Source organism: Vicugna pacos, chromosome 17 (genome assembly GCF_048564905.1).
Source record: "Vicugna pacos chromosome 17, VicPac4, whole genome shotgun sequence".
Classification (NCBI taxonomy): domain Eukaryota; kingdom Metazoa; phylum Chordata; class Mammalia; order Artiodactyla; family Camelidae; genus Vicugna; species Vicugna pacos.
This window is the reverse complement of record NC_133003.1, coordinates 49,970,281-49,998,042: the sequence shown is the minus strand read 5'-3', so window position 1 is coordinate 49,998,042 and position 27,762 is coordinate 49,970,281. Positions and strand designations below refer to the sequence as shown.

The following is a 27,762-nucleotide window of genomic DNA, read 5'->3' as shown; positions in this document are numbered from 1 at the left end:
GTCTTGCCTGGTCAGTGCAAAGCTGGCAGGGATCAATGAGGACGACTGAGAGGGTGCCATCCTTGTCAGCGAAGAGCAGGACTTTACAGAAGGTTGCCTCTGGGGGCTGTGTTTTCACTGTGTGCAAATGCTACCTAGGATGAGCCAGTGGAATTTTCCACTAAGGCCGAATCATGGCAGACGGTGCTAGGCAGCAGCCTCCGACCTGTCTGTCCCTGCGTCCCGAGTGCTCTGTGAACGCTGGAGAGGACAGCAGGGTGGAGGGCCAGGGAGGGTGGAGGTGCGGTGGGCTTCAGAGTCTCAGGACTCGGCACAAGGGTACGATGGAGAAACATCACCCCTGTACACACCTGGGAACCAGAAAGTTGTATTGCCCAGTGTCCTCAGGGTGTCATTGGTGGAGGGAAGGAATATCTGTGTGGCTTTTAGAGCTGCTTCCTGATTACCTGCCCTGTAACACTCCTAACTCCTCAAACTGTAAATCAGAGCCTCCAGACGGGTGGTCTTCAGGCTAATTCTGTGCACATGTGTTTAATTCTATGTACACTGCATCATCCCATGTGCTGTTTTGAGCTGGAATTCGATGCTCAAATCCCCAAATTAAGGAGATGTCGTGGAAAAACCTAGATTTCTACATTCTCTTGAAAATGTAGATGCTCAGGCACCCCTGAGCTGAGTGGAGGCCTCTCCAGGCCTCATAGTCCTCCCTGCTCCCTGCGGCCTCCTGCCCTCCGGGGTCAGTGAGCACTCACCAAGTCCTGTGGGCATTCCGTGGTGGTCCTGCGAGTGTTGAAAGGCCCTGTCCCCTGTCGGCGAGGGCCTGTCTCCCTCTAGTTGCCACACTGAGGAAGTCATCTCCGCATCCTTTGTAACAGCCTCAAGCTGAGTGACACGCTAGAGTCTCCCTGACACTCCCGACTCAGACCTCTGAGCCTCCCAACAAAGAGCCCTGACTCCACCCACGTGTGATGGGGCTTCCCCAGCAAACCTGCCTCCCTCCCCGAGAAAGTGCTCTGAAGCTCATTCCCAGGAAACGTGGAGCAGTTTGCATGTTGGCAGAGGGCAGAGTCTGACCCTGAAGCCATGACATGCTCCTGTGGATTCTGGGTGTCCGGAGACCCACAGGGAGGTACTCGGGGGGCAAGGGCCCTTCTGGGTGACCAGGCAGCTGGACATAGGGTCAAGTGCAAAAGGTAGTCATGGGCTCCTCTTCTTTCGCAAGGACAGGCTCTCCCCGGGAGGCAGGGAGTGACCCAAATCGCCTGTGCTAGGCTCTTTCAGCTCTCGAAGCCCACAGGTGGAGGCTCCCAAAGGGATGTGTGCTTTATATTTTTTATGTCACTGAGACTTCCAAACACACGTTTCCTCAGGGCCTCAGAGAGAACGTTCTGGGGCTCTTTTGGCATTAGGAAGACTGTTCAGTTGGTTGCAGTTGGGTACTGGCTTGGTGCACCTGTAAGAGGCCATGGAAGGTGCACTTCTGGAGAGGAGTGGCTTGGGCCACCCCTGGTGACATCTCCCAGACTGAGTTGGTTGGGGCCCCAGAGGGGTCACCTTGGGATATGACGCTATAGCAGATACTGAAACCATGGAAACCAGGGTCTCACCATGTAGCCACCAATGCCAGCGAAGAGGAAGTTGGCTGTCAGTAAGTCACATGGCCTCAGTTGCCTTGTGCATCAAGAAGGAGCATTTTACCTGTAGGTAACAGAATATATAACTAGAAGTACTAAAGTCATAAGTCCCTGGGAGTGGATTGTCTCTAGGCTGAGTCAGTAAGGAGCCAAGTGCTATCCCGTTGTGTCAGCCTCGTGGCTACAGAATGGCTGCCACTTCTTCAAGCCTCACCTCCCCACAGGGAAGCATCCAAAGATACAAAGAAAGAGGGCAAGGAAGAAGGGTTCTCCTTGTGTTTCTCTCTTTCACCTGAGTCAGAGGGCACCTTTAATTAGGAGGGAGTCTAAAAAAGTGGGTGTCAGGCATTCCTTCCTCTGCCAGGTCTTGGCAGCATGGGGGAGGAGGAGAAAGGCTATTGCATGGGCAACTGAGGCTGCCCTGCCCCATCTGTAGGATAGAGGCTGGACTGAGGCTCCTGACAGGTGCTCAGGAATATACAGTTGTCTAACCTTTGCTGCTCAGGGTTATCATTTCAGAAAGTGCTGGAATATTAAAGGTCAATGTAGTCCACATCCCTTGGCAGGTTTCCAGTTTTTCTTGCCCACCCAGTGGCCTCTGTGAAGGGCCAGTGCTTCAGTATTGTGCCCTGTCTTCATTAAAACTCTCATCTCCCTATCTTACCATCAGGGAAGAAGCCGTTTGATTTGAACAAATTCATGCTAAAGTGTTAGTGACTGATAGGCCTTAGTCTTGGTCCATGTACATTAACAAATGAGAGCTTGTTAACCTCAAAGAATGAATCCTCTGGGCAAGAAAAAGATGTTGTTTGTGGGAAGGGGTGGGAAAACTGCCAAGGAGGAAATCATATCCTCTGTGATTCTATCACTGGGCGGAAAAAACTTTTAGAAAGTGAGGATAGGGTAGGAGAAATAGCATTTATGAAGCACACGATTGTGTTAAGTTGTTTACTTCTCACAATTACCCTATAAGATAATGATTAAGATTCCCACTTTATAGAGGTGGCTAGAGAAGATCAGAGAGGTTAAGTCGTTCATCCAAGATCACACAGCCAGGAAGTGGCAGAGTAAGGATCCAACCCCAGACCCATACTGCTCGGGGCCACTGGTCCCACCCAGCCTCTGCTCTCCTTGTCTTTTATCATCTTCATTTCGAGGGATCCCTGACTCACCCACAGTCTCTGAGGGCCCAGTCAGAAGTCACACAAAGATGTTGTTCCCTGCATTTGAATACCCAGGCCTCAAGGCAGTGCTGTGCCCTCCAGCCAGCCAGCGTAGGGGCAGGAAGAGCAGGGGAGCGAAAGTGAGCAGCTGGTCTACTGGGCTGTCACAGCACAGGCACTTAGTGACACTGAGTGGGGACCAAGCCAGGACCTCAGTGTCCAAGCCTTTTGCAGGGCCTTCTCACTCGAGCCATCTGCAGGGGACCTGGCAGAGCTGACACATCCTCTTCAGAGGTGAAAAGAGAGGCCCAGGAGAAAGGCAGGGGCCCATCCATTCCTGGTGTCCCTACATGGCAGGGCCAGAGCTCCAGGCCAGGCCCCCCACCCCAATCAGGGCACATTCCACAGTCAGCTCTGTCTCAGAGTGTTTCATCAGAAATTGATGATGCACATGTTCTGTGTCGGGCCCTGGAGTAACCAGGCTGAATGAGGCAAGGTCCCTGTTCCCACTCAGCCTCAGCTATGACAGCTAATGTGAAGGGGCACTCTTGTGCTTACAGGACCCACAGAGGGTATTGACCCCTGGGTTGCAAACTCACATGTCCCCAGGGCCAGACTGATGCCAGGCTGCATGAAGGCAGTGAGGGTCTGGGGGAGGTAAGCAGTGAGGAGTGGTGGGAACTGCAGTGCCTCTGAGGAGACAGTCACCCTCAGTGCCATCCAGTGGGTCACCTGGTGGCTGGTGAGATCCAAAGAGCCAGATATTCCCATTTTAAAGAAAATCCAGAAATCTGCACTTTTATATGTAAGTTTCCTAGTTTTTAGAACTCTCTCCATGCCAACAACAAAAAATCACCTCTAGACTGGATACAGCGTTTGACCACTGCCCACTGCTCATGAGGCACAGAGAAGGAAAGGACTTTCCTGAGGTGACACAGCAAGATAGTGGCTGAGCCAGGCCTTGAACCCGAGTCTCCTGATTCAAGCAAAGTCCCTTCAAAGTCCCTTCTCTTTTCTGGATGTGCGACAATGTTTTAGCTTTGGCACAAACGACTTAGGGTGGGAAATATAGCCCTCCTGAAACTTCCATAAGAAACAAATTGGGAAATTGGCATCAGGTCGTGTTAAATCTTCTGGCACCTTCCAAAGAGTGGTTTGCAATTTTAATCCTGAAGTTGTTCTGCTCCTTCTTGCTCAGAATGCAGGGGACGCAAGCCCTCCCCTTTAAGGAGGCAGGTCCCGTTGTTCATGGGGTGTGTGGAGCCTGGGGCTCTCCTCTGGGGGCAGGAGTGGGGTCTACTCCAGAGTCTGTCCCACTGTGTCCACAGCAGCCCTTGGCAAAGACCTTCTGTCCTGAAGCCTGGCCCTCCAGGAGCCCGCGTCAGTTAGCAGGAGCCTGGGCCCCACTGATTAGATGGGAGGCAGAGCGATGAACAGCACAGGTCTTTTTGCTGGATTTGAATCCTGGTTCTGCCGCTTGACTTATCAGTTGTGTGACCTCAGTCAAGTCACTTCACCTCTCTGAGCCTCAGGAGTCCTCATCCATAAATGGGTTAATAAGATTTACATGCAGAGTTGTAGTATGACTCTGTTCCTACCACAAGTTCCTATAGGTAGGGAAGGATGGACCCTTGTCACTTGGCTATTAATAGTCATGTTAATTACAACAAATAAACATGGACTTCAACTGAATTAGAAACAGAAAATTCGGGGTAACAGCAGATTTGACAAATGTTTTCCCCTTCTTATTTATACCTCAGTTAATCTTAATTTCAATAAATATTTATCTAGCATTTACTATGCTAAGCACTTTACAAAAATTGACTCATTTAATCCTTGCAACCCCTCTCCGAGGCAGACAACACAGTAGAGGTTTCCAGATGAGGAAATGGAGACCCAGAGAGACTAAGTAACTTGCTCCAGGACAGGCAGCGGGCGGGTGGTGGGCCTGGCTGCAAAACCAATCCATGTGGCATAGGGTCTATGCACACAACCATGTACTTCCCTTTTTTCTGTTTTGTTATTTCTGAAACACAATTTCCAGTTTGGAATCGACCATCTCAGGGAAAGAAATGGTTCTTTCTATACCTGAGGAAGTGGTTGAAAGACTGTGCCTTGAGATATAAAAGACATAGGATCAAACGCTCTGCCTCCTCCTTGGCAGGGTGACATTGGGCACGTGATCCCCCTCCACCCCTGAGCCTCGATTTTCCCATCTCTAAATTGGGCTAATATCACCACTCACCTCTCAGGTGGAGGGAAGTAGAGTCAGCCATGGATGTGAAAGTACTTTATAAAGTCTTAAATGCGGTATTTGGGGCTTGGGGGAGTTAAATCATTAGGATTATAAAGCTGATTTTCACCAAAAAGTGTCCAGCCCTTAAGCATTGCCCTTCCTTGTCTGTGGGGATCTGATGAAACCAGCATGCAAAACACAGCACCTCCCCCTTCCACGGCACATGGTCATCCTGTCCTGGGGGCCGGTGTGACCCTCTGGCTTGTCCTCAGCCCTGCCTGGACTCTTTGCTCTAGGGTTCAGGTGTGTTTACAATCCAACACTGAGAGGCTCAGCCCTCCCTCAACGCACAGCATCCGTATCCACGCAGGTCATAAGAGGATTTCTGCCTTTGCGTTGCTTGGCAATATTTTGTTTAAATGAATTTATGCCAGGGATTAATATAGTCTGTGAGCTGAACTGCTTACTTGGCAGGAAGGGGGAAATGAACTGGGTTTTAAGAAGCCTGATGTGAAAACAGCTCTTAGGATGAGGGGGAGCAAATGAAGCTTAGGGCTGCAGGACTGGACTCCAGAGGAAGCATCCCTGGTTTCCATGCCTGCTGGGCCACTTCCCACCTGCAACCAGAGCGCTCCGTCGCCTCTGAAAGGTAACCGCCACTGGGTAGTGAGGCTGCACGATGCGCGGCAGCTAGCATGCGCTCAGCAAATGAAGGCTCAGCCCCGTAAGAGCAGGCTCCACGCTCCCAGCGCCTGGAGGGCACACAGTGGATCCTCATGCTTCACAGATTCCATGTTCCTTATTAAATTTGCCTACTAACTAAACAGTATTTGTAACCCCCCAATCAATACTCGTGGTGCTTTTGCCGTCATTTGCAGATATGAGTGGAGCAGCGAGAATTCTGAGTCACCCAATGTACAAGCTCCCAGCTGAGGCTGAACGGGGTGGGGGATGTGGTTCCGCCTTCTTATTTCAGCTCTCTTGGGTCGACAAGTGTGCTTCCTTACGGTCTCCTGGGTGCCACGTGTTAAACTTTTTTGGGCTTTTTGTTGGTGATTTTGCTGTTTTAAATGACCCCCAAGTGCAGTCCTGAAATGTTGTCTAGGGTTCCCAAGCCGAGAAGGCTGTGTGATGTGTCTTACAGAGAAAACAGTCATGTCAGGTGAGCTCCGTTCAGGCGTGCGTTACAGTGCCGTGGGCCGTGAGTTCAATGTTAATGAGTCAACAGTAGGTACCAAATAAGGTGTCTTCGTACAGAAACACACATAAAACAAGGTTATGTATTGATCAGTTGATGAAAATGTTGTCAGTTGAGGCTCACAGGAGCCTAACCGTGTATTTCCTCTCGGAGCCGCAGTTCAGTTTTCACTAACTCAGCATGGGCGGATATTTTACAGAACGTAACTACTGCTACTAACAAGAATCAACTACATAGCAGTTGCTGTTATCATCATTATGGCTTTTGCTCTTCAAGTGGGAGTCAGGAAAGAGGCTGCGTTTCGAGTTCTCCCAACTTGATAGTGACTGTGGGGATCAAATATGATAAAGGCTGTGAAATGTGGTTGTAAACTGTAACGTCTGTGGCTAAGCATTGTAAATGGCATCACCTTAACTATCACATAGAAATCCTGCTCCGGGGAAGTCATGCTGCACTGAGGGCTCTGGCGAGGGCCTGCCTTGGTCCGTGGGGCTGAGATTGAGCTTTAGGGCCTTAAGAGACCACACTGCAACAGGACAGGCAGAGTCCTAGTGGACCTCACAGGTGTCACTTCCCTGCATATTAGTCCTTTGCCAGAGGGCTGTTCCTGGCTGATGTCCATTCTGTGACCACCTTGCCTGGGCAGAAGCATAGCTCTTGCCTGGACAGTGGCATGGCTGCCTCACTGCTCTCAGCCTCCCTTCTAGCGTCCCCTACCTCCTTTCTCCACATCACAGTGACTGGACTCCTCACCCTCCTGCTTTATGCCCTTTAATGGCTTCCCATTTTTCCCAGGAAAAACCCCAAAGCCCTGCCCATGATCCATGAGTCTCTTGGTGGGCAGGCCCCTGCCCATATCCTCGGCTTCATTTGATACCACAATGCCCTTCGCTTTCTGCTCCATCCACACTGGCTTCCTCCAGGTTCCTTGAATACAACATGCTGTGCCCCTCCTGCCACAGGGCCTTTGCACTTGCCAAACCTCTCTTCCTATCCTCATTACCCACTCCCATACCTCCAATACCTTAACCTTCTCACAGCCTGCACATCCTTTGGGTCTCAGCTCAAGTTCCTTCCCTGGGTGGGGACAGAGGGGGCCCTATGACATAGACCCCCCACCCCACTTTCCCCTTTATAAAACCTGTCTCAGTGACACTTTACATTCATTGGAGTGACCATTTGATAAATGATCGTCTCCCCCATCCCCTCCCCCAGACTTCAAATTCCACGAGGTCAGACACTAGGGCTGCCTTAGCTCACCACTGAGTGTCCAGAGCACAGAAGAGGGCCTGACACATCTAGGTGCCCAATAAACACTTAGTACATGAGCGGACATCCATCCTCATGCTGCTCAATGGGGAAGGTCCTGCTGGACACGACTCAAGCTCTCCCCTGCAGTTCTGGAAGGATGACGAGCTAACGTGTGGAGCACAGCCATGTACAGGGACTATCTTCTTTGGTTCTCACTACCATCCAGTGAAGTGGAAAGCTAATAGGTACCTGGATTGGAAGAAAATGATGACGAGGCTCAGGGAGACAGGGAGAGCTGGCCCAGGCACACAGCTAAGAAGGGGTAAGGGCAGGATTTGCACCCAGGCCTGGCTGACCCAGGAGCCTGTGCTCTGAGCCTCTCCCTCCCGCCCCTCCTTGTCTTCCCACCTGTGGTTTGTCCACACCCTGCGTATGATAGTTTTATATGCTAAGGGCTGCATCATTTAGGGGATCGAGGACTTGAGCTCATGTCACTAGCCTTTCTGATGTTTTCTTCTTTTATTCCCTGGTTCCAAAGGCAGAGCATGATGGAACCTGTTGCTGATCTGTCCTTGGGGCTGCTTGCTGGGCTGGCTGCCCTCAGCACATTTGCAGAAAGGTGCTCACCTCTTAGAGAAGCCGAGTCTGATGGACGGAGTCAGCACCTACTGGCAGCACTGGACATGCTTGTGCGGGCTTTGGCCTCTGATAAGCCTTGTGGGGACGGGTGGTCACAGGATGCTGAGATAGTGAGGCTTATTTGACTCACCCCCTCCCCCAACTTATTTTGCACGTGAGGAAAGTGAGGCCCAGGAAAAGAAGGGAACTTATCTGAGATCATAGAGTAAGTTTCAAAAGCAAAATGAGAAGCTGGGGCTATGGGCACCCTGAGTGGTGTCATTCACGTTTGCCTCAAGGTCTCACTGGTAAAATGAGGACAGAGGAAAGTTCTTTGCCTCTACCAGTCTATCATGGTACCTGAAACTTCGCCATTAATTCTTTTGCCTTAGAGAGATTTCTGCTAATTCTCTGACAGAGTGAAAATACCCTTGGATGGGTGAAGTGGGGATGGACAGCCTAAGTCATCAATCAAAAAGGTCATCTATGTCTCCATCCATCCCCTTCTCTCTCCATCCACACCTTCATCTATCCACTTATCTGTCTCTCCAGCTATCCATCCACCAACCCATCCATCCATCCACCCAACCACCCATCCATCCACCCAACCACCCCCTCCCATCTACCCACCCACTCACCCCTCCCCCCATCTGTCCACCCATCCATCCCTTTTACCAGATTCTCACTGAACACCATTTCTGTGACTAGCTCAGTGGGATAGAGGGATGAATATGGCTCAGGTCCAGCCTCTGCAGAGCTCCCAGCACCCCGGAGGCAGCAGGTCTATGAGGCCGTATTTCCCCTGCACGATGAGGCCCACGTTAAGGGAGATGTTCCTGCTTGGCTTCACAAGGAAGAGATGGCCGAACAGAAAGACCCCGACCCTGAGTTCATCCCAGCCCTTGCTACTGACTGGCTGTGTGTGCTTGGGGAAGCCACACCCCTCTGGGCTCAGTGTGCTCATCTGCGATGTGGGTAGGTTGGACTAGATGAGTTTCCCAGACTCCAGTCATTCCCATACGTCCTCCTCACCTGTAGACAAGATCACCTGTCCTAAAAAGTACTTCTGGTCTTTCTTCAAAGAAGTTGACTTTTCTTTTTAACCAAAATATGTTTTAGAATCAAACCTTATTGCTACCATAAATGGAAAAAAATGGTAACAGCTGTCATAAATAGAAAGTAACCATAAAAATACTTAAAAAAAAAGGCAAACTGCTAGCGGTGTTAAATTCGAGGTAGACGTCCCTTCCCACCAGTGGCAGCCTGCTCTCCTGGTTAAGGCAGAACTTAGTGAGGGGTTGGGGAGGAGTTAGAGGTGAGATGGGACTACACGGAGACTCCCTCCTCAGAGTGGGTTCCCTGCGCTGCGTCTGGATATCATGAGGTGGTGGCAGGGGAGGGGTCACCCCCGGAGGGCCCCCTGAGTGTGAGCCCAGAAGCTCTGCCCTGGAGGGAGCACCAGGCTGGGTGCTGTCCTGGCCCCTCTCTCCTGCACCCTCTGCATGTGCCCGGGCCTAGCCCCTGCCGAGAACTCACACCTCCCCTGCAAGCCTCCCAGAAGCCAAGGGTCAGGAAGGCATGAGCCGGATTCTGTAACTCGAACCGGGTGGTATCTGCTTCAAATCCTGGTGGAGGAGAGAAACTAATATGGAAATCTGAAGCCGTCCCATCCGGGAGCTCAGCGGCGTCGGGTGCTGCCCGTTGCCCGGAGAGGACCCAGACCCGTTCTAAGGTTACCTTCAGCCACAAGACTCCTCCTCCCCGGCTCCACCCCCACCTCCAACCCTTGACCCAGGGTCCCCAAAGCCCACGACTGTGCAGGGCCCCTAGGACATGGCCTTCCTGAATCTCTCTGTGGCGCGATCAGTTACGATCAGAAAAAGGTCTCTTAGATTCTCCAAGGCTTGAAGTGGCCTCACTCTTCTTGCCCCTGGCAGGCAAGGGCCTGCTGGAGCGGGGAGACCCGGTGTGGGGTGTGCTGGGCCCTGATGGCTCCCCGCGTGACCTCGCCCCTGACGTTCTGGGGCTGCAGCAACTGACTTCAAGGGTATTATTTCCTTGAAAAAATGTTCCATTTTGGATTCAGATTTCAGAAAGATATTTGAAATGCTGAACTTGCTGCCAGCTTTGTGGAAGACACAGAAAAGCCCACTTTCTCACCTGGCCTTGGCTCCAGCCTTGGGGGAAGGGCTGATCTTGGTACCACCCAGCCCCCATCCCCAGATCTGAATTGCCAAACCAGAAAAGCCCAGAAGGGGAAAAAAATGTTAAAAACATAGCGTTGGGTTTTGCCTTAGAAAGTGATTTTTCTCTCTAGTTAATAGTTGTAGTCTTTTGTACAGGTTTTGAAATTCATTCATTCATTCCACCAGGCTGGTGTTTGACTAACAGGCACCTGTAGGTTATTTACAGCTGACATCCCTCTTGGCACATGCCCCTTGTGAAATATTTTACACATCACCCCCATATTCGCACGTGTTTACTGAGCACATACTGTGTGTTTCAGACACTGAGCTTGTCAAGCCCAGGAACACACCAGTGCCCAGACACTGTCCCTCCCTCAGGAGCTTGTGGTCCACTGCAGGAGGAGACACACCCACGATCACAGGGCAGGGACTGCTGTGACGCAGAGCGCCTGCCGTGGGAGCTGGAGGAGGGCACCCTCACATCTCCGCCAGAAATGCAGCAGAGACGTTTTGGGGAAATTACCCAGAGGGTGAAATTCCACACCTCAGACTCTTACTGAATCCCCTTGTTGACAGAGCAGAAAGGTTCCTGAGAGATCTTTGAGGCCAGCGTTCCCAAGGTGGGTTCTGAGGAATGCTAGTTTTGTGGGCATTCATAGACATTACTCCAAAAAAGCTACGAAAGTCAAGTTAGTTTGGGAAATACTGAGTCAAGCAGAATTAAGCGGGTTCCTGTGTTACAGCACTTCGGAGCCTGCTGTGTTGATTGCCTTGTGAAATCTGCGGGGCCATCAGCGGCTACAGCATGAAGCGTGGTGCACTGTTACGGGGGGGAGCCTCTCAAAAGGCTGGTGCCCCCCGAGCTTACTCTGGGGAGTATAATCCGGTCCAGCCCGCTGGTTCACAGATAAGGAAACTGAGGCCCAGAGAGTGGCTGGCACTTGGCCAGCGTCTCACAGGGAGCAGGGGGCTGAGCTGGGACTAGAGCCCAGGGCTCCTCCCCTGCAAGCGGGACGCTTCAGGTTTGTGGTTTGGGCCTTGGCTGTTAGTGTCATGTGAGGAGAATGGAATCCATTCCACTCCTGGAGAAATCCTGGGACGGTTCTTGCAGGAGGTAGGATGTGTGCTGGAAAGTCTGGGGCTCCTGGGAGCCAGTGATTCGTGACTTTATTGGCTAAACAGTGGTATCACTGAGAACCAGGTACACACTAGAACCTCACGGATGCCCAGCTTGCCGAGAGGGCACCTCAGGATGGGGAAGTCCTCGCACCCGAGGAGATTAGTCCCTGAACTTACAAAGGAGGGCAAGCACTTAGAGGTGAGGCTCCTCTTCTGGGGAGCCTTCTCTGATTGCTACCACTGAATCGAAGTGATCCCCCAGCCCTGAGTTCTCACTCCGGGTGTTCTGTAGTGTCATTTTACCCTTATTTCATCTTCCTTGTGAGTTTTGTTTTTAGCCAGTGTGGGATCCCCACTAGTTTACAAGCGGTTTAAGAGCAGAGCTGGTGTCTTCTTCTTCCCTGTATGGTTAATGTTCATGAAGACCTCACTGTGTGCGAGGCTCAGCCCTCCATGTCTTCCCTGCATCCTCTCATTTTACCTTCATCACTGCCCTCTCCAGGGGCTGTTTCTATTCCCATTTTATTGAGTAGAAAACTGAGGCACAGGAGTTTAGAGGGACTTGCTTGAGAACAAGGGCCAGTAAATGATGAAGCAGAGATTTGAATCCAGGCCTTCATCTCTTTCTACAGGTAGGCTTGTGAAATTGGATGGAATTGAGTCGTGGATAATCCCACAAGCATCCTTTTCTCCTGGGGCAGGGACCTGAAACCTGGGGGCTGGGTCCCCACTCAGCGATCGTGCTCCAAGCTCAGCCCTGTCTCAGCTCGCTCACTGTAAGGGGATCCAGGGTGCGAGGTGCTGTCACCTGCAATTTAGAAGGGCAAGAGTCACAGACTGACAGCTGGCTTGGCCTTCAGGCCCCCACAGCCCCCACCCCTGTGCCCAGACTTGCCCCAGGCCTTCCGGAGTCCTAGTCTCACTCACCCTCATGTCATTCCAGAGCTGCCCATGTTGCGGGTCTGCCGGTTTCCCCACCAATTACTCTTCATCCTAGCTTTTCAGCTTTATTTATGGACTGAGAAAGTTGGACCCAGGGTTCATAGCTGTTGTCAGTGTGGATAAAATGTTAACAGTGGTGACACCCAAGCATCACCCTCCCTGCAGTCCTGGCTGGGCCAGGGGCCGGGGTCTCCTTTCTTCCGTAATTAAAAATTCACCAGTGAAGACAGATCGCTCATCAATCTTTCATCCCAGCAGTCCCCATCGGAGAAGACAGGGCACTGCTGATGAGGCTGGCCTGGCTGCCCCCAGCCTGGGCCTTTGCCACTGTGTGCATGAGCTCAGGGCCTTGGGTGGGGAGCAGTTGGGCCCAGCTGAGCCTGGGGAGGCCCCTTGAACATCACTGAAGGGTACCAGGCGTCGCAGATGGTCAGTTCTGCTTTCTGCCTCATATAGGCTGAGACATTAGGGAGAGACCCACAGAGGGTCAGAAAATAAGTGTGCAGAACAAAACAGTCAGGAGGCAGCTAAATAGCCACGTAGCTAAGTCCTATCTGGTTAAAACTATGGGATTTATACACTTGAAAGTTGCTGAGAGCAGGTCTTAAATGTTCTCACCACAAAAAAGAAGTGGTAATTATGTGACGTGATGCAGGTACTGCTAATGCTATAGTGGTAATCACTTTGCAATATGTAAATGTATCAGATAACATACACTGTAAACTTATGTAATGTTATATGTCAATTGTATCTCAAAAAAGCTGGAAAAAGGATGTAGATCATCCATGTCCTAACAAGTAGAAACGTTTCATTCAAAACCCCACAACAACAATAAAACACCCCACGGGATAGTATGGGCGAGGACCTCATCACGGAGCCAGCTTGGAGGGGGCGTCCTCGTTGGCAGTGCTAGTTATTATTATTGCCGTCGAGGTTGTTGCCCCTGCTCCAGGACTCACCTGCCGTGCTGGTCTCAGCCATGTTAGATAACTCCTCTGGGACTCAGCGTCCTCCTCTGTAGCATGGCAATCATTACAGTACCTTCCTCCTAGATTTGGGGTGAGAAGCGGATGAACCGAGACCCCTTAATGTTGGTGCTAATTAGTAAAATCATTATTGAAGAAACTGAACACTGACCCCCATCTCCTGATGCAGCTGGGCCCTCCTGTGTCCCAGGCAGGGGCAGGGACAGCCTGGCAGGCCAACAAAACACTGGCTGTGCTGCTTTCTGGCTGTGTGGGCAGTGCAAGCCTCCCCTTCTCCCGGCCTCAGCCTCCCCTTCTCCCAGCCTCAGTTTCCCCTTCTCCCGGCCTCAGTTTCCCCATCTCTATAGCGCAGGTGCTGGGGCCTGTGAGCTCCCGGGTCACTTCCTGCTGTGGGTTCCAGGAAACCCTTGACCTGGCTGCCTCTTGCAGGCTCGTGTTTTTCCTAGAAGAGATTTGGGGGTGGGGGGCGCTCTGCTGGCCGCTTTCCACCGTGACTCCTCTGTATCGGCCCTGGGCCTCTGGATTCCCTGCAGCTCTGCTCCCCCATCTCTGTGAACTCTGGGCTGGGCTGTCCTTCCAGGAATGGGATAGCCTGGCTCCGTAGTGAGAAGGATTGGACGGTGTCCAGTGGAAGGGAACAGGCAGGGGTGGCAAGGGGAGCTCAGGGCCCCAGCGATGGGGCTCCAGGTGCTGGGGGAGGGGCAGAAAACTCAGACTCAGGCCAGGTAAGCTGAACAGAAGCTCCAGGAGGATGGTGCCGACTAATAGTTGGTGGGCATGGAACCGAGCTTCTGACATCTTGAAGGACCTGGTTAGCCTTGGCTTAGGGCCTGAGGGGTGTGGATCCCGTGGGGCAACAGGGCCCAGGAGGCAGGGCCACTGCGCTGGATGACTGCCACACACCCCTGGAGACCCACTGTCCGCCCTTCCCCGCTGCCCTGTGGACGACTGCCACACACCCCTGGAGACCCACTGTCCGCCCTTCCCCGCTGCCCTGTGGTGGGGCGGGACCTGTAGGGCTGCATCCTGCACTCCCTCCCATTCTGGCTTCCTATTGGCTTTGGCCAGTGGGGAGCTCTGGCAGGACATGGAGTGAGGCAGGGGAGAGATGTTGGGGTATTTAGTCTCCCAGCTCTCTCCCTGGGAATCTCCCTGGGCTGGCTACATGCCTTGCCCACAGGTGACAGCTCCTATCAAGGATCATCCCACGCAGCCTGCTCTGCACCTGGGTCTGGAAACTACTTCCCCACCTTGCCCCCCAGCGCACTTCCACACGAGGGGTGTTAGCAACAGAACCGCTCCCACTGGGGCTGGGAAACGGCACCACTCCTGCCCGCACCTTTGCCAAGAGGTCCTTTATTAAACCCTCAGGACCCTGCCTGATTGAGTCCCCTAGAGCCGCAGAGCAGGGATATTGCAAGAAGACCCTGGAGAGGGGGTGGCAGGGTCCCCGACCCAAACGTGGCCTGGAGTCTTTCTCGATCTTCTCACCCTGGATCACTCCAAGGGACGGACCGGCATTCTCCCCCTAGAATTCTCAGTTTCTGTGTCTGGAGCAGAGAAGGGAAGGGTCGGGGTGGGAGCCTGGGCTGCACAGGTCATGCGATGCCAGTGCAGGGCTGCTCGCTCCAGTGCCCTGTACGGACAGATGGGTGGGGTTGGGGAGCATCTGTGGGCCTAGGGGAGCAGCCCCACGCAGCTCCAGCCCATCACTGTCCTATTTGCATGGGGCCCAGAGGTACAGCCCTCCCCAGAGGAGTCAGAAAGCCAGACTTTTATGTACAATCCCTCGGTTACTGAATACTAGGAGCAGTTCAAATATTCAATTTTAAACAAATATTCAATTTCAAAAAGCCAGATCTGGATCCCTGGCCACCAGTTTGTGACCCAGAAAATACAAGCCCCTCTAACCTGCCTTTCTGATCTTTGCTCATAGGTTTCCCGCACCCGGAGCGTGGACCGAGAGCAGCCCAGGAGACAGGTAAGGGTGAGACCAAGATCCCTGGTTCACGGAGGGAGGCTCAGAATTCCTACCTGCACCTCAGCGCCGTTAGTGACCCCAATTAGGAAACACTTGGTTTTCAAACCACCTGTCTGTACTGTCAACCACCCACTACCGCCCCAGCCTCCCTAACCCCCTCCCAACACAGAAGCGCTCAGCAGCCACTCCCAAAACCCTGTGGACCTGTGGGCAGCGAGGGAAGAAGAAGAAGCAAAAAACAAATCTGAAACGGCAGTTTGGACTCATTTCCTGTGTGTGTGACTTTCCCCCTTGCCAGCCCCCCACGGAGTCTGTATGTTACCCACTTTACCTTGGGGCGATATTCTAGCAAAATAGAGGGTCATTTGGATTAGTCGATGTCCTTTTGAGATAAAAGCCATGTTCCTATGTGGGTTACATGGCTGTCATTTTGGTCATTCACACTTTAGTATCTTTCAATGCCTCAGGTTATTTTTCAGTCATTATCTCACTGAGGACAGCCACACTGAGGGGTATTACTGACTTGGGGGTCTGAGAAGGGGAAGCCCTGTGCAGAGGGCCCTGGCCCAGCCTGAGTGGGGCCTGGGACGGATGGAGGACTGTCCTGGGAGCTACTTGCCTGTCCATCCGTTTAGGAGCATTTGGAGACACAGACCCTTTGACTGGGGGACTGCCTGGGAGTTCTGCCAACGGCCCTGGTCCCTCCCTACTGACCTCGGAGAAATCAGGGGATCAGGGAAACTGTCCTCTCATGGGGTAGCTGTGTGCGGAGCTGGCTCTGTCCCTGGAATCAGCAGCTGCCCCAGGGCGTTTGGTAGGAGAGAGCCTTCTCCACCCAGCGCCCCTCCCGCAGGCCTGTCACAGCACCTACGTACGTGGCCACCATCTGCGTCACTCCTTGGGAAAGGATGAGGAAGCTTTGAAAGCTTTTTTCCAAATGTCATCTGTAGGTTAGTTGCGAGGGAATGAGCAATTTGGATATTCTGTGTTTTCCAAGTTTTGTGTAATAAGCCTGTGTTCCGTTTTTGCTGTCTGGAGTGGTCCAGTTACCCGTGGGCACTCGTGTCCATTGTAGAAATTCTCTGACCAGACTAGCCCCAGTGGATAGCAGGGTTTGGGGAGCTGGGACAGGTAAGTTTTGATGGAGAAGTAAAAGGTCATAGTGGGGACAGATTAAAGATCTGTCAGCAGTGAGCACGGCCTCCTGCTCTGTTTGTGCTGTGGTCATGAGCTAGGGAGCCAGATCATGACTGTTTCCAAAAATAATGTGGACTTGCTTGTTCCTTCTGTAAAGGTGCTTCTCACGTCAGAATACAGTCGTCCCTTCCTCTCCCCTCTCAGCCCCTCCCAGACCAGGGCCCTGTCCCCTGCATTTCCAGGCCTCAGCAAGGCATGAATGTGTGTGGGAACTGGTATTTGTTGAGTCACTGCCACCTGCAGGGATGGAGCTAAGGGTGCTGTGGGAATCCCTCATCTCAGTTCCTCGTGAGGACAAGATGCAATGTTGATCCCCATTCTGCAGGTGAGGAGACTGAGGCTCAGAAGTGAAGTGACTCGCCCGAAGTCACACAGCCCAGGTCCGTGTGACTTCAAAGACCTTGTTTTTCCACCACAATTCTGCAAAAGCAACATCACTTTTTTTAAAGGTTGGAAAATACAGAGAACAATTTATTCACAATTTCACCTTCTTGTTGCCACAGGCGTTTGGAGGTTTTTATTTGTTTGTTTAGCCTTCCTGCTTTTATCTGTATACTCATTTGCTTTGATACATTACTGCATTTTCCTCTAGGCTGTCACACCACTGCAGCTGTTCTGATAAAGTCAATGCAACAATAAAAATTGTGATCTAGACCAGCAAATGGCCAGGTGGGTACATTGGCCATCACCTGGGGGGGGGGTCAGGTGGGCCTTACAGGCTCATGCACCCCAGGACACACTCTGCCTCTTCCCATCCCTGCACACCTAGTGCCTGACACCCAGTGCTGGGAGTGGGTCTGGAGCTGTCCTGCCCAGCTGCTTATGCCTGAGTCGAGACCATCTTCCACAGACCCTGCCAGTGTGGCATAGTAGTAGAGCTTTTGGTCTTTGGAGCCAGGCAACAAAGAATTTCAGTCCTGACTGCTTCATTTTCTAGCTGTGCACAACCTTGAGCAAGTGCATGACTCCATCTCTCTGTGCCTCAAGTTACCTCATCTGTAAAATGGGTACCCACTCCACAGAGTGTTATAAATAATCCAGGACAACTCCTCCCCTTCCCTTCTGAAGTAACCAAGCTCTCCCCCTGAAGGACAATTTCCTTATAGCCAGGGATGGATGTCACTTTCTTGTGTTTATGGCCAGGTAACCTAGATTTTTCTCTGCCCTTTCTTTTTTTCCTTTTGCTTTTTTACTTTCAAGTGGTCTAAAATTACAACATAAACTCTTGGGAGCTTTTTGATATGTGTGGTCAGAAGTTGTTACACCCCCAAAAGTCATATAACCTATTAAAAAGTTTTAAGAATTTTAAAAATTTTCCACGTTCAAAATGTGAGTTACCAATCACTTCTAGGAAATTTGCCTTGAGGAAATAGCCCAAGGTGTGCACCAAGACTTATCTATAGGGATGTTTATCACAGCATTGTTTACATTAGTTTCAAAATAGAAACAGCAGGGGAAAGGGGGAGCCCACCGTGTCACGTGCAGACTGTGGAGGATTCTGGGCAGCTGTGGAATATGACATTTGAGATGAATTTTTAATAACATAGGAGAAAATGGTCATATTTCAGTGTTAAGAGAAAAGGCAATTTGCCAAAATTAATCCTAACTGCATTTAAAAAAAATAGGTGGAAAAGAACACAAATAAGCAGGGCCGAAAGAGAGAAGAGGGGGAGAGAGGAGACTGGAGAAACAGATACCGAGTACCGAGCAGGGGAGGAGGACAGGTGACTGAATTCTTCCGGGCGCCTTTTGGAATTTTCTCAATTTCCCACCATGGCGTGTTCTCTGTTTATAATCATAAAGAGTAGTGACAGTTTAGAAAAATTTATCTGCCCCCACCAAAGTGTGTGTGTGTGTGTGTGTGTGTACGTGTACATTTTGCCAGTCAGCTGTATGAGAGGAATTATGTTGGCACTTTTCATTCTAAATGGCTCTTCTTCTCAAAACATCTTTTTATTATTATTTTTACCCAAAGCCCGTGTTGCTGTCGTGTGGTCTTCCTCCCATCCCTGGAGCTGTGGTTCTTTGGCGGGCTGTGTTAGTCTTCTGGGGCTGCCATAACACCCCATCGACTGCGTGGCTTAAACAGACATTCATGTTCTCACCATCCTAGAGGATGGAAGTCCGAGATCAAGGTATCAGCAGGGTTGGTTTCTTCAGAGACCTCTCTTCTTGGCGTGTAGACAGCCGTCTTCTCTCTGCGTCCGTACATGGTCTTCCCTCTGGGTTGTCTGTGTTCTAATCTCCCCTTCTTATAAGGGGGAAACAGATAATAAAATAGTAATTATAGTGGGATGAATACTGTGAAGCCTAGTCTGCTATGAGAGCCTAATGGTGGGGAAGGGTAATAGAATCAAGGTGGGCTTCTTTAAGGAAGTGCTTGTTTAAAGTGAAAATTGGAGGATGTGTGAGAATGCATTTACTACATAGATGTTAGATGATGGACCAAGATGAAGGTGAGGGAAAAGGGAAACCCAAATAAGGGGGAAAGGTATTCCTGCAAAGAAATACACCGTGCAAAGGTCCTGCGGTGAATGAGAAATGTTGGAAACACGGGAGCTGAGCATCACTGGAATGCAGAGAGCAAGCAAGGAGGCTGGTGAGGTGAAAGGTCAGAGGTGAAGGCAAGAGGACATCATAAGGCCACTGTTGTCAGGAGGGTTTGGACTTTAGCCTAAGAATATTGGGAAGCTACTCGAGGGTTATAGTCAGGGAGTGATGGGAACAGATTTGTGTTTTTAAAAGACTGGTCTGGCTGCTGGTATGGAGTGAATAGATGGCTGAGGGCAGGAGGTGGGCCAGTTGGGAGGCTGATGCAGTTGTCTTGGTGAGAAATGCTAGTAGCCTGGACTTGATGGTGGCTGAGGGTGATGAGAAGTGAACAGAAGAGGATGACAGTCAGGATGTGGACAGAAAGAGGGACAGTCACGGGTGACTCCAGGCTTGGAGTTTAGGCAAGAGCAGAAAGTAGGACATTCGCAGAGATATTTGGGGGTGCCTTGGCCAAACTCTCACCCCACACTGAGCTCCTACAGTTAACTGCCAGCCTCTCAGGGGGATTCTGACTCACGGTGACCCCAGCAGAGATGGCAGGACCTCAAGGTCCAGGGAGATGGAGAGACCACCTGCCTGAGGCCCTGTGTCAGGGCCCAGGACTGTGCCCAGGAGTTCAGAGTTGCTGAATGGACAGTTGATTGAGAAATCTTGGCCCCAAGATGCACAACAGCTTGGTTTAGCATTCTCTGATTCAGCAAAGTCTTTTCCCTCAGCATCTTTCCTGGGAGAGTGAAACTTAGCCATCATTCCTAGAGATCCCCTTGGTACTGACTTTTTCTTGCCTCAGTGTCCTGGCATTCTCAACCTGCAGGGTGTTAGCACAGGAGTGAACTAAGTAACATCCAGTGGGCCTGGTTCCATCTGCCTCTCACGGGACTCTCACAGGGACTCTGGGACACAGGCCAGGGGCTGTTATTAGCATCCGCCCCATTCTACTAGTAAAATAAAGGTAAAACTGAGGCTCGGGGAAAGGACGTCACTTGCCCAAAGTCACACAGTTTGGAAATAGGAGAAACAAGACTAAAACCCTCATTAGGAGATTCCAAGTTCAGTGAATTTTTCTCACTTGTCTTTTTGGTCTTTTAACTCTCAGTAACTTTTGAAGTAAAAGACCCAGCACATTTGCCTTCCGAGCATCTGTTTGTTACCTACTAACAAAACATTCTTTTTCTTTCACTCAGACTGTTTGAACTATACAACCCTATTGTGGTTCCTTCCACATCCGTGCAAACGAATCTTTTATAACAACCACATGCAAGGAAAAAATTCGATGAGACACCACGTCATTGATATGATGACACCTTCCCAGCGTCTGCCCCATTTTCTTGGTGGTGCCTATTCATTCGTTCATTGGACGCTTATTTATGGAACCAAACGCTGGGAAGACAGCAGCAAACAAAACAAATGTGGCCCCTGTCCTCAAGAGCTGCCATTCCACAAAGGGAGTTGGGCAGGAAGCAGCTAAACAAATAGCCATCTCTGACGCTGTCCGGGCTGCAGGGGGAGAATGAAGCCTGTGAGAGGAGAGAGAGGCAGGGAGGGGCAGGGAGCGGCTGTTTACACACAGCGGTCAAGGAAGGCCTCTCTGAGGAGGTGACCTTTCAGACCGAATGCAAAGAATGAGAAGAACATTCCAGGTAAAGGGAAAAGCCCCAAGGCAGGCCGAAGCTTGTCTAGGGAGCAAGGAGAAGCCAGGATAGCCAAAAGGACAGAGCAGGGGAGCACGTGGTGGCAACTGAGCTCAGAGAGGGAGGTGACAGACTATGAGGACTCCGCCTTAACTTCAGACCCGGTAGGGTCACGCAGGCAAGGTTGCGAGCAGGGACGTGTGGCCAACTTAAAAGAGCCAAGAAGGGCAGGAGGCAAGGACAGAAGCAGGGAGGCCAAGGAGGAGGCGGCGACGGTGATTCAGGTAAGAGATGACAGTGGCTAGACTGGGTGGGTGGCTGTGGGGATGGGTGGCTGTGGAGATGGGGAGAAGCAGCCGCATTCTGAACAGCTGTGAAGATTGAGCTGCTCGGACCCACTCTTCTAAAGGATGTGGGGAAAGAGGGAAGGAGAGGAATCTGGGGTGACTCCTCGGGGGTGTATTCTGACAGCGCTGGGGTGCTGACAGTCAAAGCTGGCATTAACCACCCAGAGTTCACACAGACCCCACGAGATGAAGTACAGGGTTGCCAACAAGACCGTCCACCCCTCAGAGGCCAGCCACAAGTGGTGTCCCCAGGCTACCATGCTTCTGATGGGCTGGCTGATAACTTGGGGGTTCCTACAACCCCTCTGATTTAATAATTCACTAGAATGGCTCACGGAACTTGGGAAACTGCTAAACTCACAGTTACAGTTTTATTATAAAGGATACAGATCAGGACCAGCCAAATGAAGAGACACACTGCATAAGGTCTGGCAGGGTCCACCAGGGGCATATCTGCCTGCCCAGCACATGGACTGTTAGCCAGCCAGGAAGCTCCGCCGAGCCCCCGCGTCCAGAGTTCTTGTTGGGGTTTTATTATGCGAGCGCAGGAAACCGAACCATGAGTAGCTACATCTCCATCCCTGCCCTTCCTGCAGGCGGGACTGACTCAAAGCCCCAACCCTCTGCTCCCATGGGTGGTCTTTCTGGTGACCAGCCCCCCACTTTGACTCTCCTGGGGGCTCCACGCTGCCTTCCAGAAACCCTGACTCCTGGACCCCATTGGCTGGTTCTTGGCTGTGGGTGGTATTTCGCCGCTTTTTGGACCTTCCTTACTTAGTTCTCGGTGTCTTCACGCACCTTTGGGAGATCTGAGGGAGGGGCAGTTATGGTTAGGAGGGAGAAATCACGCCTCGAGGGCAGCAGCCAAGTGCCAAGCCAGGACCTTTGTGCACTCTTTCACTGAAGATGTGTGAAGTCTTGAGGCTCAGAGGCTGAAGGGCTTCCCTAGATGACCCAGGTGACAAGTAGGGGAACGGGATGGGAAGCTGGATTTGCGGGACCCTGCGCCTGAGTCTGGAGCCCACCTGCTGATGCCCAGCGTGCATGCCCTCAGTTGGGGAACCCCTTGGCTCAAATCCTAGAAGAGCCCCAAGGTCTTGGAAAGGTCCCCAAATTGGACCACTCCAAACATAGCCAAAGGAAATGAGAGGCTTCAGGAGTCCAGAGGCCAGAACCGACTGATCAGGAATCAGCTGGAAGGAAGACTCATGCCCTTTGATTGCCAGGAATGGAATAGTGGCCAAAAATATGATAGAGAGAGAGAGAGAGAGAAGAAGAATAAAAGGGGTGTGGGGAGCAGCAAAGGAACCAGGAAGGGTGGTCAAGGAGGGTTGACTGGGTCACAGGTTTTTCCGTAACTGTGATACATCCTTTGGGAATGTGTGGTGACATCAGAAGCAGCAGAGGGCAGTGGGCAGCACACGGCAAAGGGAGGGAGCTCTGTTGATTGCAGGGTAATTAGCACGGCGGGGTCATTCAGTCTCAGGCCAAGCAGCCCGCTGACCCCAGAACAGACCAAAGGCACCACAGTGTCCCAGCTCTGAGTCATCAGAAGACGCTTAAATTACGAGTGAGGTCTGCTGCACATTATATTGAGTTTTATGCCTGTTTGCATTCAAACAAACCCAGAAACCGGGTAGGCAAGGGAGTTGGCTCTTACAGGGTTAACCTTCAGTTATCTGGAACCCCCTTCGCCACCCCTCCCCTTGCACAGACTGTCAGGGGCCTTCGACCACCTGTCCAGTGTCACTTCTGTATTGGCAAATGGTGTACTCTCCAGCCCCCACCGATGGCCCATTGTTAGATAGTTTTTCTTTAATGTTCTGTTTCTTTTCACACACACTTGCAAAGCTCTCGGCTTCAGCCAAGCACGCAGAGGAGTCTTGTAGTAGCAGGACTGATCGATGCTGGAGGCTCCTTGCGGCTGCCAGAGCCGCAGTCCTGGGTGGGGGTGGCTGCGGGCTCTGCAGCAGTGGCCGCTCACCTCCACTGCCAGCTACCAGAGCTCGGACAACTCTGTGCCCTGCAGACCCCTCCAGCCTGGACCCCCGGAGACCAGGGCACGGGAGAGGCCCATGCCTCCTGCAGCGCTGGCCGGGGACTTGCTGGGAAGGGTAAGTGAGGGGTGGCAAGTACCATGGACTCACGGAGGCTGGGAAGGAGCCATGGGCTCTGGGACTTCCAGAAAACAAAGCTGAGCAGGCTGTTGCAGTGGAGATTGAAGGAGGAAACACCCTGAGGACCCGTTTCTAGTGATTCTATGAAGCAGCAGCAGGATTTGGCTCTGCCCACATTCAAGGTGGCCTGAAATTCTGGGGAAGTCAGGTTGCTATTGGCTCATGCCCAAAGCAAAGCGGTTACAGGACTTCCCTGAAGGACCTTAACTCCTTCCCTCATTCTTCGCCAGGTCCTAACTGAGGGCCACGTACATGCCAAGCCCCCTGCTGAGCACCAGGGCATTCAAGGAGGACAAGATTGAGGCCTCTGCTCAGGAGTGCCCCTAGTCTCGCCAGAGGGATGACTCCTTAAATAACTGTAGTATCAAGTGACACATGATAAGAAAGGGCCTATCCAGGGGAGGAAGAGGCCAACTGGACTTCAGGGTGCTAGAGAAGCTTTTATAGGGGAGGGGCCGTTTGGATTGGGTCCTAAAGGATGAGTAGGAGTTCTTCAGGGGACAAAAGACAGCCAAGATGTTACGAGTGACTGCAAAGAGGTTTGAACATACAAAAATGTAATAGCACACAGCTCAGCAGGCCTGAGCAGAGGCTACAGAAAGTGAGCAGAAAAGGTTGACAGGGCCACATCACGAAAGGCCTCAAATGCCAGGTGAAGGGGTCCAGACTTGGTCCCACAGGCAGGTGAGGGATCCTAAAGATTTTAAAACAGTGGTGGGATGTGGTCAGTTTTGCATCTGAGAAACTCTGGCTACAGTGTGGACAGGGTGAGGACGGACACAGGAAGACCCTCAAGGACCAAAGTGTGTCCTCAAAACTCATGGAGGCCAGTGCTCTAGACCAAGGCTGTGGGGTTGGGAGGTGAGGAACAGGGGGCAGCTCTGATTTTTTTCTGAGTTTGAGTGACATGACTGGGTGGAGGGTCAACTGTAAGTGCAAAGGGGGAGTATGGGATGATTTCAAAGTGGACCGTGGGGACTGGATGGGCGATGGGGCTTCTCGATTAGAGGGGATGACAGCGGAAGAGCCGGGGGGCAAGGGCACAGGAAGGACAAGTTACAAGCTTGAATGTGGCCATACTGAGCTAGAGGTACGATGACGTGATGAAGGACAGTACTCTAAGGTGCTGTCACCTGCAGGCACCCTCAGTCCCTTATCCCTGCGGGCTCCGTCGTAAAACCTCTGGAGAAGCTGAGCCAAAGCCAGATTTATGACCCACACACCGTCCAGATTCCTGGTTCTCCACCCATGATCGCTGAACTGTGATATCAGCCATCAGTCAAGCACTGAGAATTATTCTACACCTACTGTGTGCTTAGCCTGATCTTCATTGCGTGGGAGTAAATAATCCCAGGCATGTGTAGGAAAGGGTGCTGCGTCCCCACTGGGGCAATTTTCCAAATGTGGACGAGGTGCTGCTGAGCAGATTGGTGGTGCAGAGCCCAGGCTGGAAATTGGGCCCGGGGCCCTGGAGGGGGTGGCAGAGAAGCAGAGGGAGGGGCAGCCAGAGGCCGGCTGATGGAGCACTGCCCTGGCCCACCACTGACCCCCTCCTGGGAGTCCAGGGATCCCGCTTAGCTTTGGGAAAGACCCTGGGGTTAGGTGAAATAGGAACAGAGATTAGGGAATAGAAATAAAGAATAGGAGAAATCACAGAAACAGGAAATAGAGATTGTTTCTGAGGTGGGAGGCCCCCGTGCTGGGGGTCTAGGGGTGCCTGGCTTTGCGAGGGATCCCCGGGTGTGAGTCACCTGGGCAGACATTGCCACTGCGTTGGGGTCTGTGCTGGGCTCTCCCCTGTCCTGGCGTAGTCCGTCCTCACACACGGGGGTCAGAGAGCTGAAGCAGCTGGCCAGTGTCACGCAGCCAGTACGTGGCAGAGCCGGGTTTCTGTTCAAGCCTGGCAGACCTGGGTGCCGGGCTTCCCCTCCCCCTCCCCCGGCCACATGTCAGCGGCGCACCTTGGTCTCTGGGTGAAGTTGAGAAAGATACAACATTTGCAAACAGTGTAAGATTCATCTCAGAATTACCAAATTGAGTGTTTTTTTAAAACATAGACTGGGAGCAGCAGAGAGGTGTGTGTGTGTGTATAGACACACTTTATCATGTGTATATTACTGAGCACCTACTACGTACCAGATCCTGGGGATACAGCCATGACAGAGACACACTTTGTCCAGGCTTGTGGGGAGTCACGGGTGGGTGTGTTCAGACACACAAAAACACACACGCACGTGTGCACGCTTTAGTGTTCTAAACCTGTGTCTCAGGGATCAACACGTTGGCTTTGCACAGACCCACACAGATACGTGCCCCAGGGCTCATACTCCCCGCATGCTCACCGCCACACACACACAGATCCACCCACAGGGATGAACCTGCAGCCAGGAGGCCCGTCCTATTTCACCATAAAGACGGGACCTGAATCCAGCTCTCTTCCCCACCCCACCCATCAGGCAGGGCCCAGGCTCGCGGAGTTGATGCTGCAGGTGCAGCTTGGCCTGCGGACTCTGCTGAGAGTCACCGCCGCCCTCTATTAAACATGGCCCTGGACACTTGGTGTGCCTTGTCTCCTTTCACGTTTACTCCAGCCCCGGAGGCAAGTCCAGTTATTACCCTGTCTTCTAGGTGAGGAAACCGAGGCTCAGAGAGATGGGCCGTCTCACTTAGGTTCTCACGCAGCCCACGAGTGGTAGAGCACGACTTGAACCCTAAACTCCTTGCTGGAAACAGCACCCCAAAGCTGGTGATGCTCAAGATGACCCTGATGCCTGGATCCTCTGGGGTGGCCGAGCCCTCAGACTTCTCTTGTAACTTCCTGACAAGCTGAGACCTTCCAGAACATGGGGCACTTTTCTCCTGATGCCCCACGTCTAGTTCCCAGAGCTGATGTTCAGTTTCCTCGCAGCCTGGCCAGTGAGTTGTCAGATGGGAAGAAAGAAAGCCTTAGAGCCTAACAGAGCGGCAAGGAGGCTGCCGCTCAGCGGTGGTGAACGGGCTACTTTGCAGCCAGACGCCCCACCCCACTCCAACCTCAGTGTCTCCAGCCATTAAACGGGAATGTAATAGTACCTGACGTGGGATTCTGTTCAGTGTTAAATGAGATCGCACACGTCAAACGCTTAACCCAGAGCCCGGCACCCAGTCTGGTACTGCTGTTTTGTTATTCTTGGCATCTGTTCATCCTCCCCTGGATGACTTCCTGTGAGCCTGTTTGGTGGGGGAGTGAGTGTGTCATGCTCTAGACATATGGGGCAGGCTTACATTCTAGTGGGAGAGATGGAAGTATAATAAATAAGAGTACTTTGGTGCAAGAGATGCTGGGAAGGAGGTCTGAACAGGGTACCGTGGGGGCACAGAAGGCTGTGGTACATTATGTCAAGAAGTAAGGAGGGCCCTGGAGTGGAGCCTCCTAAGAGCGGGGTATTTTCCCATCGGACAGGGTGAGAAAGGGCATTCCAGGAGGAGGGACCAGTAGAGGCAAAAGTTCAAGACAAGAACAGTCAGATGCCCTGGAGAAAATGTACATGGGCCAGGAGGAGCAGGTTCTGATATCCACAGGGCCCAGGCACGTGAGCTAGGTGAGAGAAGCTGGCTAGGGGTGATACAATATGGAGTGATGGGGACTGTGGCCAACTCGAAGGTAATTGACAGCTCTAGAAGGGAAGTGGGACTCAGCTCCAGGCAGTTGTTGCTGTGAAGGAAAGCTGGCCCCATGTTGCCAGGTCTTCCAATTTGTTGAGAGATGCCAGGAACCTAGGTTTTTATGTGAAATCTCCTGACTTTGAAACACTGAGCCCCACTGAGGAAATCAAACAAAATATACCCGGGGGCCGCCACATTGTAGCCTCTGGTGTAGACCCTGACTGTGGGGTGGGTTGTGGGCAGTGGCACTAGAGGAAGTGAACCTGTGGTTCTATACTCTGCTTTGTGCCAGCGGGCCTGTGTCTGCACCGCGGCCACGACCTGGCACATGAGCAGTGCCTACTCAGCGCTTGTTCTGCAGATGAGTCAGGGAATTTGGACTTTATTTGGAAGGTTTGGGGAGACTGAGGTTTGGGGCAGAAGAATAAAATGATGGAACTGGTATTTCATGGCCATGACTCCACCTGCCACAGGAGGCTGGCTTAGCGCCGGAAGACAGGAGGCAGAGAGGTGGGCCAGGATGCTTAACAGGGCCCCAGGCAGAGGTACTGGTGGCTAGGGCCAAGGCTGTGGGGTGAGAGGACAGAAGGGGTCCTAGAGGAGTCGACTCTATGCAGATATCAACTTGGAAAGGGCAAGAGAGGGAACAGCAGATCACCCCATGGCGGGGGGGGTGGGGTGGGCTCAGGCAGGAACCTGGAGGAGAAGTGTATGGGGGCAGTGGAGGAGGGGAGATGAGCCTGGTTTGAGCCATGTGAAGTTTCGATGCCCTTGGGACCCCCAAGAGGTGTGCCACCTGACCAAACCTGCAGCCCCCAAGGGAGGAGGGCTGGAGACTCAAAATTACACCCCCATCCGGATCTCACCCTCTCTCCAAGGGGCCCTGGGATCTCTGTTC

General features: G+C 52.1%; 1 protein-coding gene across 5 annotated transcripts in view; it reads left to right on the top strand.

Annotated features, from left to right (window-relative positions):
* ATP2B2 (ATPase plasma membrane Ca2+ transporting 2) overlaps positions 1–27,762 on the top strand; it is a 331,142-nt gene that overhangs the window by 55,669 nt on the left and 247,711 nt on the right. For 4 of the 5 annotated variants that reach the window (XM_072941850.1, XM_072941854.1, XM_072941851.1 and 1 more), the window contains exon 2: positions 15,270–15,314. The gene's annotated coding sequence lies outside the window, so the exon portion shown is untranslated. Of the gene's footprint in view, positions 1–15,269; positions 15,315–20,593; positions 20,980–27,762 lie in introns of those variants that run through there. The other variant, XM_072941852.1, reaches the window with a different exon arrangement.